The sequence below is a fragment of the Podarcis melisellensis genome (genome assembly GCF_964234715.1).
Source record: "Podarcis melisellensis genome assembly, chromosome: 3".
In the NCBI taxonomy this organism is placed as follows: domain Eukaryota; kingdom Metazoa; phylum Chordata; class Lepidosauria; order Squamata; family Lacertidae; genus Podarcis; species Podarcis melisellensis.
Window position 1 is genome coordinate 33067864 of NC_138530.1, and position 15017 is coordinate 33082880.

A 15017-nucleotide genomic window follows, 5' to 3' on the forward strand; every position below is an offset into this window, starting at 1 on the left:
GATCCCAGCAAGGCCAAGGTGCCTACAGTTTACATATGTGTAGTGAGAAGCCCTTGAAGGCTGTGTGCTGTTGTTTGGCTCTGAAGCTTTTCTGCAGTGCCACAGGAAGGAACTGCAGCACAGAAGCCCTTATGTAAGTTTGTGGTTAGCTCTAGAATGTCTCTTTGCAAATGAAGAGGCACCATGAAGCCAAAATAAACCATCAGTCCCAACAGCCCTTGCCTCTGTGTCTTCTTGGCCCCATCAGGAAAAATGCAGCAATGGGCATAAAGTAGAGCTGTGGAAAGGGATGACTCTTGGCATTTGCCTTCAGGCCTGCAACATTCATGTTTACTGTTCTACTTGGAGATGAGTCCTCTGACATGCATCTGAATTCCTTGCTGCTTGCCCTCCTACCTGGCAGCTGTGCCAGTTTGATTTTCTTTCTACTCACCCACCTACCTCTGGGACTGTGGCCACAGCTTCTGCAATTTCTACTGCATATAGTGACACTGCAATGGATTCCTTTTGCTGCCTGCCGTGTATGCTCCAGCAGTTAACTTGGGGCAGGTAGATCATTCAGCAGCAGGTTAGTGCTATCTGTGCAGCTGTAGGAATCGTGGAAATGGCTAGCAGAACACCTGGAAAAGAAGCAATGAGGTCTCCAGGTGCACAGAAATGTGTGTTTTGAGCCCCATGCACTCCTTTATTTTCTTGCATCCAATGGATTTCTCCCTCTCTCCCTCCCCCACCCACTTTTTTTCTAACAGCATCCCTGGTCCTCACATTTCTTGGCTACTGCAAAATGATACAGTAGTGCCAGAAATAAATATATATGGGGGCAAAGTAGATCTTGAGGTGGACAATCTCCAGTTCACAAAACATTTCCAAACAGAAACATTTCTGTATTTCCCATCCTAAATATGCTGGGTTGCACCCAAATAAATCATACTCAGTCATGCCCATTAATTTCAATAGGTCTACTCTAGCTTAAGTCCATTGATTCAGTGAGTCTAATAACTTAGTTTAATAGGTTATGTTGCGCATATTTAAATAATGTTCACATGCAAGCATGTATGTTAACAATTTCTGCCCTAATGAAAATCATATATCCCCCCTCTTTCTAGACTTAGTTAGCAGTAGTCTACAGGTGATCAAAGAAGAAGAAGCCTTTTAAAAACCTGCATTTGGAAGCCCCTGTTTGTCTAGCTTGTGGCTGATCAAAGCTGTAGACAGTGCTGGTGAAAAGATTTGTTTATTTAAGTAAGATAGATGACCAGCTCTATAAACCCAAGAGACTCTCAAAGCAACTTATGGACAAGATCCTCCAGAAAAAAATTCTTCTAACTTCCTTTGCTTGATAGAAATTCAGTTGTGGAAGCTTTTTCGTGCCATGAAGACACAATGATAGAGAGCTCCGCCTGTTGAACTGCATGTGCATCATGGAGCTGTTAAAAGTGTGGGATTCCTGGAGTTTCTTTGAATGTTCAAATCAAATGTTTGAATATCCATTCAAAGCTTTTTTGGGGAAATGTTTCAAAAAAAATCGAGCAATTTTGGGGCAAGCAGGAGGGCAACTATTCATACCTCAGTCCCTTCTTGTTGGCATGAACCCAATCAGTATTGTACCAGAGGGAAGGAAGCAGGACCTTCTGAAAAACTGATAACAGCATGTGAATTATGATTGATGTCATATACCCTGAGTGGCAGATTAATATCTAAATGGTCGAAAACACAGAGACAAGTGGACAGACAATGCACAACCATATATCAGAAAGACCGTTTAAAAAACAAGCTGGCCAAGAAAGGCTTTTTTTTTTTTTTTTGCATCATAGAAAAGTGGCTCCCATGCAACAGTATCTATGTAGAAAGGCTCCCTGGAGCACATTCAAAACAGTGCAAGCTTGTAGAAAGCAGCGCAGATGTGGTCTAAGAAACTCCTTAATGCTGGAGTCTAAGGCCTTTTCTCTGGATCTCTACACTGATGTTTACAGTGGAAGTTACAGCACTTCTAGCCAGTGTAGTTTTGGTTCTTTTGTGTGTAATGCATCTGTTTGCCTGCTCACCTGCTCCTTCCAGTGTTCCCATGTTAGAAGTACAGCCATGAAATTTCAGCCTCTTTCCTTAGGTTATTTTGGGGCAGTTATGCTATCCTTAGGGTTGCACGTACATGATTCGGTGTCAGCCTTCCACCTAGGCTCTCTCCACATTTTGAAAATGTATTTGGGAGAATTAGACAATTATTCCCATCACCTCTGCTTGTAAACAAAGCAAGCATGCAAAAGGCTGATTTGCTATCATTGGGGTTCTTTTAGCAAACTGGGTTCTCCTAGCATTCTGTCCAGCTGCACAGATTTATGAACACAACACTGAACAAACCACCACACTCACCTTTTCAGCCAGTAAGAATGGGCGTGGAAGAGCTTTTTTAAGCAATGGCCACAGTTTCAGATTTATTTTTATTGGAAATAAAATGCATTAGTCAGACTTGACAGCCCATATGAAACAGTGGTGAGAGCACCTGATGACACCTGGGGATAGCCAATGCCCAGTTAATTCTTGGCCATGTCCCTTTGATTACCAGGAGTTGAAAACATTGGGGGGGGGGGTTGAGGGTGGGGAGGGATACACAAGCATATGTATATGTATGTGAAGATGCATGCAATATGGAACTGAATTCAATGAACAGAGAAAATACAACAGAGGGGAAGCTGCACTGAAATCCAGAAATCTAAAGTCCCTGACTCTAAATACATCCTATCACCCTTTAATATAAATATTGTTGTGGAGTAAATGGGAAATTCTCTTTATTCTGGACGTATGTATGTTGGACAGTCAGAATTTGTGGCATCCAGCAGCTCTCTTTCTGTGCACACTAATAAAAATTCTGAGTACACTTAATTTTAAGGGTTAACAATGAGACCCTTCAGCTCAGGGACATCAGATGTCTTAAAATAATTAAGTAATGAATAAGCCTTATGATACCCTCTTTCTCCCACAAAGGATAATTTTGTGTGTGCAGTGGTGCCCTGAAGGGCATCAGTGCAGTTTATAGCAACAGAGATTTTTTTTAAAAAAAATGTTTGTTTGCTTTTTTTTTAAAGTGGAGCCAGCAAGTTAATCAAATAAAAAAATAATCAAGGTCTCCTTGGCTAAATCAAACAACCACAAGCTTCAGCTTTCCAAGCATGGATGTCCCCTAAGATCAGGCACTTCGATAAATCAAGGTGAGTGAAATATTGAGTGCGTAACTAGCAATTAAATTTATATTCCACATTCCCAAAAAATTCTCAGTGGATAATCTTCTGGAAATAGCTGCTAAACAGTTTGCATTTCTCTAAAACATGGAGAAATGTGAACATAAAAAAGTGAAGACACCTGCTTTTGTTTTACTATTAGTGCAAGCTTGTATCTCTGCCTCTAGCAGATTTTGGCTAATCTTAAGAGGGAGAGAGAAAGAGCAAATATATTACATTGGGCCAAGCAATCCAAACTTTCAACCTGCACTTCTGGAAGAGGCTTGGAATAAGGCAGAGGTCTCCTTCTGCTCAAGATGCTCTGCCACCGCCAGCGGTTGCCAGTGTGAAGCCCTGAAATGTGGCAGAGCTGAGATCCTAAGCCATTCCAGCTACTGGCAAGTTGTGGGGAAGGGGGCTGATGTGAAACTGGTGCAGCAAACATACAGACTTTTCCTCCCCTATACTTCCTCCTTAGGTGGTCTGAGGGGTGAGGCTCTGGACGCAGCAGTTGCTCCAGCACTCTCTTAAAAGTTAGTGCTGCCCAGCAGGGATTAGGATTGCCCTTAAAGTATGCCAGTCCTAAGCAATTTATGAGTCAAACCATCACCTTTATAAAGTGAAGACTTTATAAAATGAACTTGGAGGCTCCTCTGCACACTGCTCTTCCTAAGGCTGCAATCCAACGAGCATTTGCATGGGAATAAATTGCATTCAGGGCTGACCCTACCATTAGGCAGACAGAGTGAGGCAGTTGCCTTGGGTGGCAGAGGTCAAGGGTCAGGGAACAACAGCAATATGTCGGAGGACAGAGCTGTGTGTGCCACATGGCCTACACTGTGCCTACTAAGAGAGCCTGCTAGCCTCAGGTGTGGTGGCAGAGGCTGTTCCGTCACCAGGGCCAAAATAAGATTCTGCTGCCAATCTTGTCAACTTCTGTATGTTTGGAGAAGTGGCACCATCTTGTCCTTTGTCTCAGGCAGCAAAATGTCTTAGATAGCTCTAGTCACACTGAGGCTTACTTTTGAGTTGATACGTACGGGACTGCAGTACAGTGGTACCTTGGGTTACAGACGCTTCAGGTTACAGACGCTTCAGGTTACAGACTCCACTAACCCAGAAATAGTACCTCAGGTTAAGAACTTTACCTCAGGATGAACAGAAATCGTGAGGCAGCGACGCAGCGGCAGCGGGAGGCCCCATTAGCTAAAGTGGTACCTCAGGTTAAGAACAGTTTTAGTTCAGTTAAGAACGGACCTCCGGAATGAATTAAGTTCTTAACCTGAGGTACCACTGTATAAAAGAGACAGTTGTGACTCCCCTAGAGATCCTGGTTTCTCCTAACGAGCCTTTACCAATCACCAAATTCAACTCTTGATGGTCATCCCTGTTCCTCTAGGCCAGGCATAGGCAAACTCGGCCCTCCAGCTGTTTTGGGACTACAACTCCCATCACCCCTAGCTAACAGGACCAGTGGTCAGGGATAGTGGGAATTGTAGTCTCAAAACAGTTGGAGGGCCGAGTTTGCCTATGCCTGCTCTACGCATATCAACCAAAGGAGATCTATATAAAGAAGAATCCCCAGCCCCTAAGTCAGGAATGGGGCACCTCTGTCCCTCTAGATGTAAGTAGGCTCTCATCATCTGTCATGGATTCTTTAGCTGAAATTCCTGCATAGCATGCGGTTGGACTAAATGACTCTTGGGGCCCCTTCCATCTCTACTATTCTGTGATTCTATCTCTGTCCATTGGCTGACAAGAACTGGAGTCCAACAACAGCTGGAAGCCAGCGGGATCCTTACCCATGCTCTAAGTTGTTATTTAGACTACCAGTTGCCATGCTGTTATGCTGCCTCTTTTTACTTGACTCACTGCACTGCCTGTCAAAAGTCAATTGGTCACAGCTCCACCTCACCCTCAACTGTTAGATAACAGTAGCTAATAACCCTTCAGGACGGTCCATTGCCATAGACTGAAGCCACAGATAATATTTTAGTTTTCACAAAGTACATATTATTTAGCCTTCTTTTTGATAAATAATACATATGCCTATAAAGCACAATTTACAAACACCCATATCTGTCTTATTCAGGTTTTAAAAGTTGCCCCCACCAAAAAGCAGATAACAAAACAAAAACTAAACAAAACTGGCGTTTTATGTCCCACCGAAACCTGACACTTTGTGCATGAAAACTGTTCTGTATTCAGCAGCGCTAGAATTCTGCGTTTTTCTCTTTATCAGCCTGGGCCGTTTCCTTTGAGTCTGGGATCTGATTGGGATCCTTTGTTCTTGATTTTTCAAGTACTACACTGAATGAAGGCTGCTGAGTGATTAATCTGACTGACTGAGACCAAAGAGAGTGCAAGGCTGGAACAGCTATTTCAAGTTAACTCCCACACTGTAGGGAACAGTTTTGCTCCTTAATAGCAGAATATTTGTTAAAAGTAGAGTTTTGTAAGACAGGGAGAGGCATTCCCACAGGTTGTGGAACCTGCGAAACTATTTATGACACAAATGGAAATCTCTCTGATCTAAGACAATTATTCTTATTTAGGATGCCACAGAGTCAGGGCTGACTCATCTATAAATCATCTGTTTTTCTAGAACCCAGAGTGCACTGTACACTTGGTGAATGGGTCACCTGCTTCCATAGCCACATATCCCATTTATTATTTTGCTATGTTTCACCTAAACATACTAGGAAAGTTGGCAAAGGATGACCTACTATAGTTTGTGCTAATAACCCAGCCAGATGGGCGACATATAAATATGATGATGATGATGATGATGATGATGATGATGATGTTTCTATGCACCAGGGCAATCCAGACTGCTCCCCAATAGTACTAAAATGCCTGGCCATGTGCAGAATAGTTGAACAACTCAGCCACCAAACAAATTCAAATTTACACATATGTTTTCCCCTTATGAAAGGTTGGACAACCTTTTCAGCTTATTAGAATAACAGCAAGAGCAGATAAGAATTTAATATTTACATTGGATTGTTAAAAAGTTAGAAAGAAATTCATTCTTATACAATGCTAGTAAAAAGTGGCCACCATTAAGATAGGATTGATGAAAAGGGAGTCTTATCCTCTAGGGGCCCTGGGATCTGTGCACTGGTCTGTATGTGATCCCCTTTGAGTTGAGGCATTCAAGGCTACAACAGGGAGAAAGAAGAGGCAGGATTGTCTCTCTAGGGTTCAGCATGGCATCACCTCCCAGGCAGCCCATTAGTTCCTCCTGACCTGGGTTTCAAAAGTCCCAGGTCAGGGAAAGGTCTATGTCTGGGTAAAAGCCAATCTTTGGTCTTGTCTATGTAGGTCTCAAATTGCTGCTTTGGTATCTCTGCCTGTTGATCCCGGTCCCTCGCAGCCCTTCTTGTAAGCAAAGTGCTATATCGTAGATTGTAACCTTGACATACACACCTTGACAGGAGAGGATAGTGTGTTGTGATCACCAATGGGTGACCTAAGCACCAATGTGGGTCCAATTAGGAAGCGAAGAGCCATTTTGTCATGCTTTCACCAATAGCTCTTTTCAGATGGCAGAGTGGGAATGATAAAACCTGCACTTTGGAGCATGGTGAAGCAATTGCACAACTGTTTTGCTTCATATGCAAATGCGTTTTGTTTCTGCCCTACCAACATCATATGAGAGCCCATCCATGAATACCATATAAATCCCCCTCTCTCTATATTTTGCTATTGGTCTCTATCCCACACTCCCACACAAATAGGTTCCAACACTTGTTTAAGTATAATTTTCTGGGTTACAATTTGGGAACAGTAACACTCATTTGCAGGTAGCCATCCCAAAATATTCCAAGAAAGATGCCGGGGAAAGCTTCCAGTTGATGAGAGCCCATTCTCATTGCTTTTTCAGCGTGCGGCATTTAGGATAGTTTTGCAGTGGAATTCCAAAAGACAAAAACCCCACCTCCACAGACACAATTTGCATCTCAGCACAAGCCAAGGGAACTGGAAGTCTATTTTCACAAATCAACAGAGTAATGTGGTTGTGTGAATATGCCTTTGAGCCTTTTGTAAGAATGAAAGTGCAGATAGCTAAAGCATTTTAACTCCCTGGATTTATTGTATTGGAATCTTTTTCAAAGGCAATTCATAACTTTCAGATATAAAATAATACAAGTAGCTACTCATTTTGCTGGCAGCACATCACAGCATTTAAATTATCTAGAGTTTCATTCTTACAGAAGACTCGCAGCAGGCGTTTCCTGATTCTTGTGCTGCTATATTTTTTTGCCATACATTGACCGCACATTGCTGCAAGCAAGAAAGACGTATAAAACGACTCTGGAAAGGGCTCAGCAGGACCCATGTCTTCATGAAAGCTGGAACCAAAAGCACATTGCGCTTGCCACATGCAGACCATGAAATGCATCATTTTTGGGGCGAGTAATCATGTTCCAGGCCATAACGTACAGAGCTGCTTGCCAAGTGTAATGCCGCCTTTGCGCTGTGAGACTCTCAGCACTCTCAGCTTTCTACTCCTGCTTCCAGTAACATGGCTAGGGTGCTCTATATCAGGGTAGGCAACCTAAGGGCCGGATGCGGCCCAATCACCTTCTCAATCCGGCCTACGGACAGTCCAGGAATCAGCGTGTTTTGACATGAGTAGAATGTGTCCTTTTATTTAAAATGCATCTCTGGGTTATTTGTGGGGCCTGTCTGGTGTTTTTACATGAATAGAATGTGTGCTGTTATTTAAAATGCATCTCTGGGCTATTTGTGGGGCATAGGAATTCGTTCATTCCCCCCACCCCACCCCCCAAAATATAGTCCTGCCCACCACATGGTCTGAGGGACGGTGGACCAGCTCATGGCTGAAAAAGGTTGCTGACCCCTGCTCTATAGCAGGGTTTCCCAAACTTGGGACTACAGTTCCCACCATCCCTAACTGTTGGTCCTGCTAGCTAAGGATGATGGGATTTGTAGTAAAAAAACAACAACAGCTGGTGACTCAAGTTTGGGAAACCCTGCTCTATAGCAAGAAGAGGCTCACTTGGCAGGTGAAGGACTCTTTTGGTTGCTTCCAGTGGCAAGTGCAACCTGTGGCTTAGTAATTTTGCATGAACTCTTCCTATGTAAGAAGAGTCCTGCTGGATGAGACCAAAGGCCCACCTGACCCAGCATCCTGTTCTCACTGTAGCTTATGGGAAGCTGCAAACAGGACACGAGTGCTACACCACTCTCCCCCAGTTGTGATTCTTAGCAAGTGGAATTCAGGAGCATCAATAGCTGTCAAGCTCAATGGCCATATGCAGCCTCATTCTTCAGGAATGTGTCTACCCCCCTTTTGAAGCCATCCAAGCTGATGGCCATCAATACATCTTTTGGTAACAAATTCCCCAAATTTGACTATGTACATGGTAACTGTACTCTTCCATACAGGTACATAGGAGTAAAGTACTATTTGGACCAATGGACTTTACCCTTGTGAAGGAAGCAGTCAACATTCTTATAGTGCAGAAAGTGATTTTAAGGAACATTCCCGAGTAATAAAAATATACAGTGTGAAGCACCTCTCTACACATGGGGCTTAACACCTCATGCTAACCATGCAGGGAATAATCTTGCCTTCCTCATCCTGGTGTCTTCCAGATGATTGGGGGACTAATGGGAGTTGTAGTCTAAAACATCAGGAGGGTGTCAGGTAGGGCAAGTCAGGCACAATCCCTTGGAAATAACAGAAGTATGTCCTTATTCTCCCAACACAGGTGACAGAGACATCATGTGGAAACAGCACTGATGCAGGGATTGCCATGTGAAGACAGAGAGCAATGGGGATGCAGGAAGTGGCCCAACTTCTGGCATCACAACTGAAATAGAGGTGGCTGATGGAAGAAAGGGAAGCCAACATTGTAGACACAGATATACCCAGGGGCGCCGACTTATAAAAAATATTGGGGGGGCCCAAGACCTCCCAACCGCTGCTGCTGGGGGAATGAAAGGGGCGAGCCCCGGGCTGCCCCGACCTTAAGTGAACCTGTGAGGGCCCGCCCTTTGCGGCAGCCGATTGGCTGCCACCGTGGGCGGTGAATATTAATGATGTATCATTTTTGTGCTTCATGCTGTGGCCACAGACATGTGATCTGATGGTGAATTTGGGGTGACCCAATGCAAAAATCCTGAGAATCCCTGTGGATCCATGCTTTGTAACCACGTTTTTGCACCATTGCAGCCCCAGGCAACAGTGGGTGTGTGATTTTGGGGGGGGAGGCTGTAGCCATGGACATGCTATGTGCTCTGATGGTGAATTTGGGGTGACCCAATGCAAAGATCCTGAGGATCCCTGTGGATCCATGTTTTGTAACCATGTTTTTGCACCATTGCAGCCCCAGGCAACAGTGGGTGTGTGATTTGGGGGGGGGGGCAGGCTGTAGCCATGGACATGCTATGTGATCTGTTGGTGAATTTGGGGTGACCCAATGCAAAGATCCTGAGGATCCATGTGGATCCATGCTTTTTAACCACATTTTAAGTGGGGAGGGAAGGAAAAACACAGAACGGACAAGGAGCACGAGAGGGGTGTGCAGAGAAGCAGCTGGCTAAGAATGCAGGGGAGGGGTATAATGGCAGGGAGGAAAGGAAGGCAAAAGTTTTCCCTCACCTACCCACCCAAGCTAGCCATCTCTCTCTCTCTCTCTCTCTCTCTCTCTCTCTCTCTCTCTCTCTCTCTCTCTCTCCCTCTCCCTCTCCCTCTCCCTCTCCCTCTCCCTCTCCCTCCTGCATGTTTTCAGCCCTCTCCTTGCCTGGAGGGGAGGGGCTTTCCCTGCTCTTTGTTCCGTTTGAGCAAACACAGCAAGGAAACAGAGGAGGGTGGGCAGTAAGACCCTGAGGCAGAATGCAGGAAAGCAGCCGCTTCCTCTTTTTGAGGGAAAAATACGGTAATAATTTTCTTAAATTATTGGGGGGGCGGAGCCCCCCCAAACGAATTTTTGAGGGGGCTCGGGCCCCCTCACGCCCCATGGAGTCGGCGCCTATGGATATACCTTAAGAGGGGCTGGAAGACATCGGTTTTTGAGTAACCTCTTAGTGCTGACTACTTCCCTCACCACCACCCTCCTGCTTCATTTCTTTTGGATTCCCAGATCAGTATACACCATCAAATCCCATTGTGAGGTAACTGCTGAATGGGAAAGAACAGTGGAGCCTTGCCCAGTATATCCTGCCTTTTGAGACATTATGAGCCATAAATGTTCGTTACTTGGTTGCACCATGCAGGAAGTTTCTTCCCCGGCTGCTGGGGTACAATGGCTCCTAGCAGTCACATTTCTTGGTTTATTTGGATGGTTTAAGTTCTGCCCTTTGCACAAGTTGCATGGCAGATTACAAGAAAGAAAACAGGTAATGACAGACAACACGATCCTTTAAAAACACATCGCGGAATAGTAATTTTGTAATAGCGACGCCACATGCATGTGCATGTATGTTATCTCACTCGCATGTATGCAAGCATCTTCTCTCCCACACAGAGTCTCAGATTGGTGCTCATTGCCGTCCACCTTTCCATAAGATGTTCACCTCCCATCAACGTCTTCCTTCTGCATCTGGTAGCCCTGAAGTGAAACTTGTGGGACTCACCATACATTTAAAGCACTTCCCCCCAAGAATGCTGGGAACTGTAGTGTAACCCTACACAGAGCTCCAGTTAACAGAACCCTTAACAAACTACAGTTCCCAGGATACCTTGGGTGTGCTTTTTTACATGTATGGTGTGTTTGCAGCTGGAGAACAAGATGTGTCTGGTCCCTAAGAGGTTCTTTAATTTGTTGCTAGATGCAGCTTCATTGCTCTGCCTGAACTGCCTGAGATGGGGGTCACACAATGGCAGCTCACACCCTTATTTACCCCAGTATGAAAACATGGACCTAGTCTGCTCTCCTACAGCTCAGCAAGGCCGATTGTACCTGAACCATCCCCTAGCAACTTTATGCAGCCCACTGTGCCTTGCCTTACCTGCACCCGTCCCAAGGTAGCCACTCCACCTTACCAAATACTCTCCTAGTTACGGAGTGTGTCAGTTTATTTATTTCGCCCGGGGGGTGGAGGGGTCTCGTGGTGTCATTCTTTCCAGTTACTTTCTGCAGAACCTCTTTAAACTGATCGCATGTCACAGATGGTGCTTGAATTTCACTGCCGCCTGTGGAAAAGAAATGGCCAATCAAGGCTTCCCTCTCCTTCGTGGAGTCAGTGGAAGCGAAGAGGTACAAGTGGAACAGAGTGAACTTAGGATGAAAGATGTCACAGTGACTGGGAAATGCACCTCGCAAGCTGCGTGTGAGAAAGGCTTGCTACTTTTCTCCTGGGCTGACATCTCTGCGGAGGTGAAGTGGTGATGGGGACAGCTGGACTTGCTGAATTTCTGCCTGCCGTGCAGCTGTGTTAAAGACCTGGCGATTGTGCTGGGAAAGAGACACCATTTCAGTAAGAAAAGGGGGATCGCAGAAGGCTGATATTATTAGAGGCAAAAGCAGGACACTACCTGGAGATAATTCTCCAGGGCTCATGCCAGCTAAGCTCAGCAAGTGAAGTTCTTCCTAGCACAGAGATGCAATGAAAGGAAGGACCTTTTATATCCGACATTGCACCTAATTAAAGGGTACAGCAGCCTTGCTAGAGGGGCTTGGGAGGAGGAAACCCCAGGCATGTCCTAAGTTAAAGCATATTTCCATAGCTTTTGTCAAAAGTTGAGAGGTGCCCCGTTACCACTTTCAAGAACTGTATTTTCCAAATGCCTGGAGTCGTCAGCAGTAGAATAGCCAAGAATTTCCTGATTCCATGGAAGAGCCTATGTGCAGATAGTAGAAAGGGTGTGGCCCTGTTCACACACTCCACTGACTGTAAAAGGGAAGGCTAGAAAGTGCTATTCTGCTCCCCACTCCAGATACAGTGGTACCTCGAGTTAAATACTTAATTCGTTCCTGAGGTCCGTTCTTAACCTGAAACTGTTCTTAACCTGAAGCACCACTTTAGCTAAGGGGGCCTCCTGCTGCTGCCGTGCCGCCAGAGCACGATTTCTGTTCTCATCCTGAAGCAAAGTTCTTAACCCGAGGTACTATTTCTGGGTTAGCGGAGTCTGTAACCTGAAGCGTCTGTAACCTGAAGCATATGTAACCCGAGGTACCACTGTATTCAGTGGCTCTCCATTCACTGGCTCTGCTGAGAGAAGAGCGCCTTTTGGCTCCTCCTCTCTTTGAACTAATTCCATTACAGTGGTACCTCGGGTTACAGATGCTTCAGGTTACAGATGCTTCAGGTTACAGACTCCACTGATCCAGAAATAGTACCTCGGGTTAAGAACTTTGCTTCAGGATGAGAACAGAAATCGTGCTCCGGCGGTACGGCAGGAGGCCCCATTAGCTAAAGTGGTACCTCAGGTTAAGAACAGTTTCAGGTTAAGAACGGACCTCCAGAACGAATTAAGTTCTTAACCCGAGGTACCACTGTATAAGAAATTTGCAATGCAAAAAATTGATGGTTGGTCATGATTTTCCCCCTTCTCCTTCTCCATCCCACTTTCCTTTGGTGCCACATCTTTTAGATTGTACGCCATAGGACAGGGATGTCATCTTCCTCTTCTCCTTCCTGTTCTAAGAGCTTTTTGGGCTAAAATATGTTTCTAATTAATGCATAAGAATAAAGGCAAGAACAGAGCTAGAGAAAGCAAGTGGTGCCACAATGGCTAAGATCTAGAAGCTGGGAAGTCCTGGGTTGGGATCTCACCTTATCTACAAACTCATTACATAGCCACAGAAAGAAACTATTCTTATTCCAGCTGCATTGTGGAGATGATCTTTATTTAATATTACAAGGCTATTGTGAGAGTCATTAAGTGCTTAGTTTGGGCATCTGAAATGTGTTTACAGCAGCATCAATTGACATGGTAACTTAATGAGTTTTGTGAGCAAAACCAAAGAAAGCGCTCTTCCCTGCTCTGAAGGAACTTATCATTGAAATAACTGCACAAGATGGGGAAAGGAGGGGAAGAAAGGAGGACGGTAGCCAGGAATGGATATGAGTAATAATAATAATAATAATAAATTTTGTTTATATCCCGCCCTCCCCAGCCGAAGCTGGGCTCAGGGCGGCTAACAACAGTCAAAATAGTTCAACATTCTAAAAACATTCATTATAAAATTAATTAAAAACAAATTAATGGCAACCATCAAGCAAAATCCTGTGCAGGTTGCCAGAGGAGGGGGTCAGGCTGCGCCCTGACCAAAGGCCTGGTGGAACAGCTCTGTCTTGTAGGCCCTGCGGAAAGATGTCAGGTCCCACAGGGCCCTAGTCTCTTGTGACAGAGCGTTCCACCAGATTGGAGCCACGGCCGAGAAAGCCCTGGCTCTAGTTGAGGCCAGCCTAACCTCTCTGTGGCCTGGGATCTTTAGGATGTTTTATTTGCAGACCGTAAATTTCTCTGTGGGACATACCAGGAGAGGCGGTCCCGTAGGTACGAGGGTCCTAGGCCGTATAGGGCTTTAAAGGTTAAAACCAGCATCTTGAACCTGATCCTGTACTCCACCGGGAGCCAGTGCAGCTTGTATAGTACTGGATGAATATGATCTCGCAGCGAAGACCCCATAAGGAGTCTCGCCACGGCATTTTGCACCCGCTGGAGTAAATGTAGTTACTTGTGCTTAAACATGTTTACTGTTGGGGATGAGGATTCAGACATTATACTAAAGGTTATATTTGTTCTGTAGAAATACTGCCATGTTTACCCCAATGATATGCAAGTTTATTTAACAGAAGTCCACTAAGATGAAACAAAGGCGGCATACACACCATTCAAAGCACATTTAAAGCACATCCTCTCTCATTAAAGAATCATGGGAGCTGTAGTTTATTAATGGTGCTAGGAATTGTAACTCCATGGGGGGACTACATTACAGTTCCCAGGATACTGGGGGGAATGTGCTATAAATGTATGGTGTGTACACAGCTTTACTCCCAATTAAGTGCATATAGGACTGTATATAGGACTCCTGAGTATATGAGGAGTATATGACCATTAGAACCAGTCGTGACCAATTCTGGTGTTGCGGTGCTCATCTTGTTTTATTGGCCGAGGGAGCCGGTATACAGCTTCCAGGTCATGTGGCCAGCATGACGAAGCCGCTTCTGCCGAACCAGAGCAGCACACAGAAATGCCGTTTACCTTCCCACTGGAGCGGTACCTATTTATCTACTTGCACTTTGACGTGCTTTCGAACGGCTAGGTTGGCAGGAGCAGGGACCGAGCAACGGGAGATCACCCCGTCACGGGGATTCAAACCGCTGACCTTCTGATCGGCAAGTCCTAGGCTCTGTGGTTTAACCCACAGCGCCACCTGCATCCCATATATGAGGAATAGGGCACACATAAAACCCACATACTACAGTGGGCTTAATCGAGCCTAACTCAACACAGGGCCAAACTGCAACTGTGCTTTCAATAGCAGCAGCTACCTTGTTTGGATTATCTATAAGGTGCATGAATCAAAGCACTTTCCACAGGAAGAGAAAGGTTCATGCTTAGGATCAGGTTCTGAACATGCAAGCAAAGGAACATGCTGCAAAACAAACAGAGAGCACCTGCTCTCATGTTTAGATAAGTGAAATGAGTTTGACTTAGGTTTGTTACATGGAAAATATTTTAGCAGATCACGGTGTTTCGCTGTGATTTTGCTCCAGCAGTCAGGTGAAATTTATTCCTTTAGCAAGGAGTTTGCATCGCAGGGCATCTTTGAGGTTCACACTCACTCTTTTTTAACTCTTTATTTTTTTTAAAAAAAA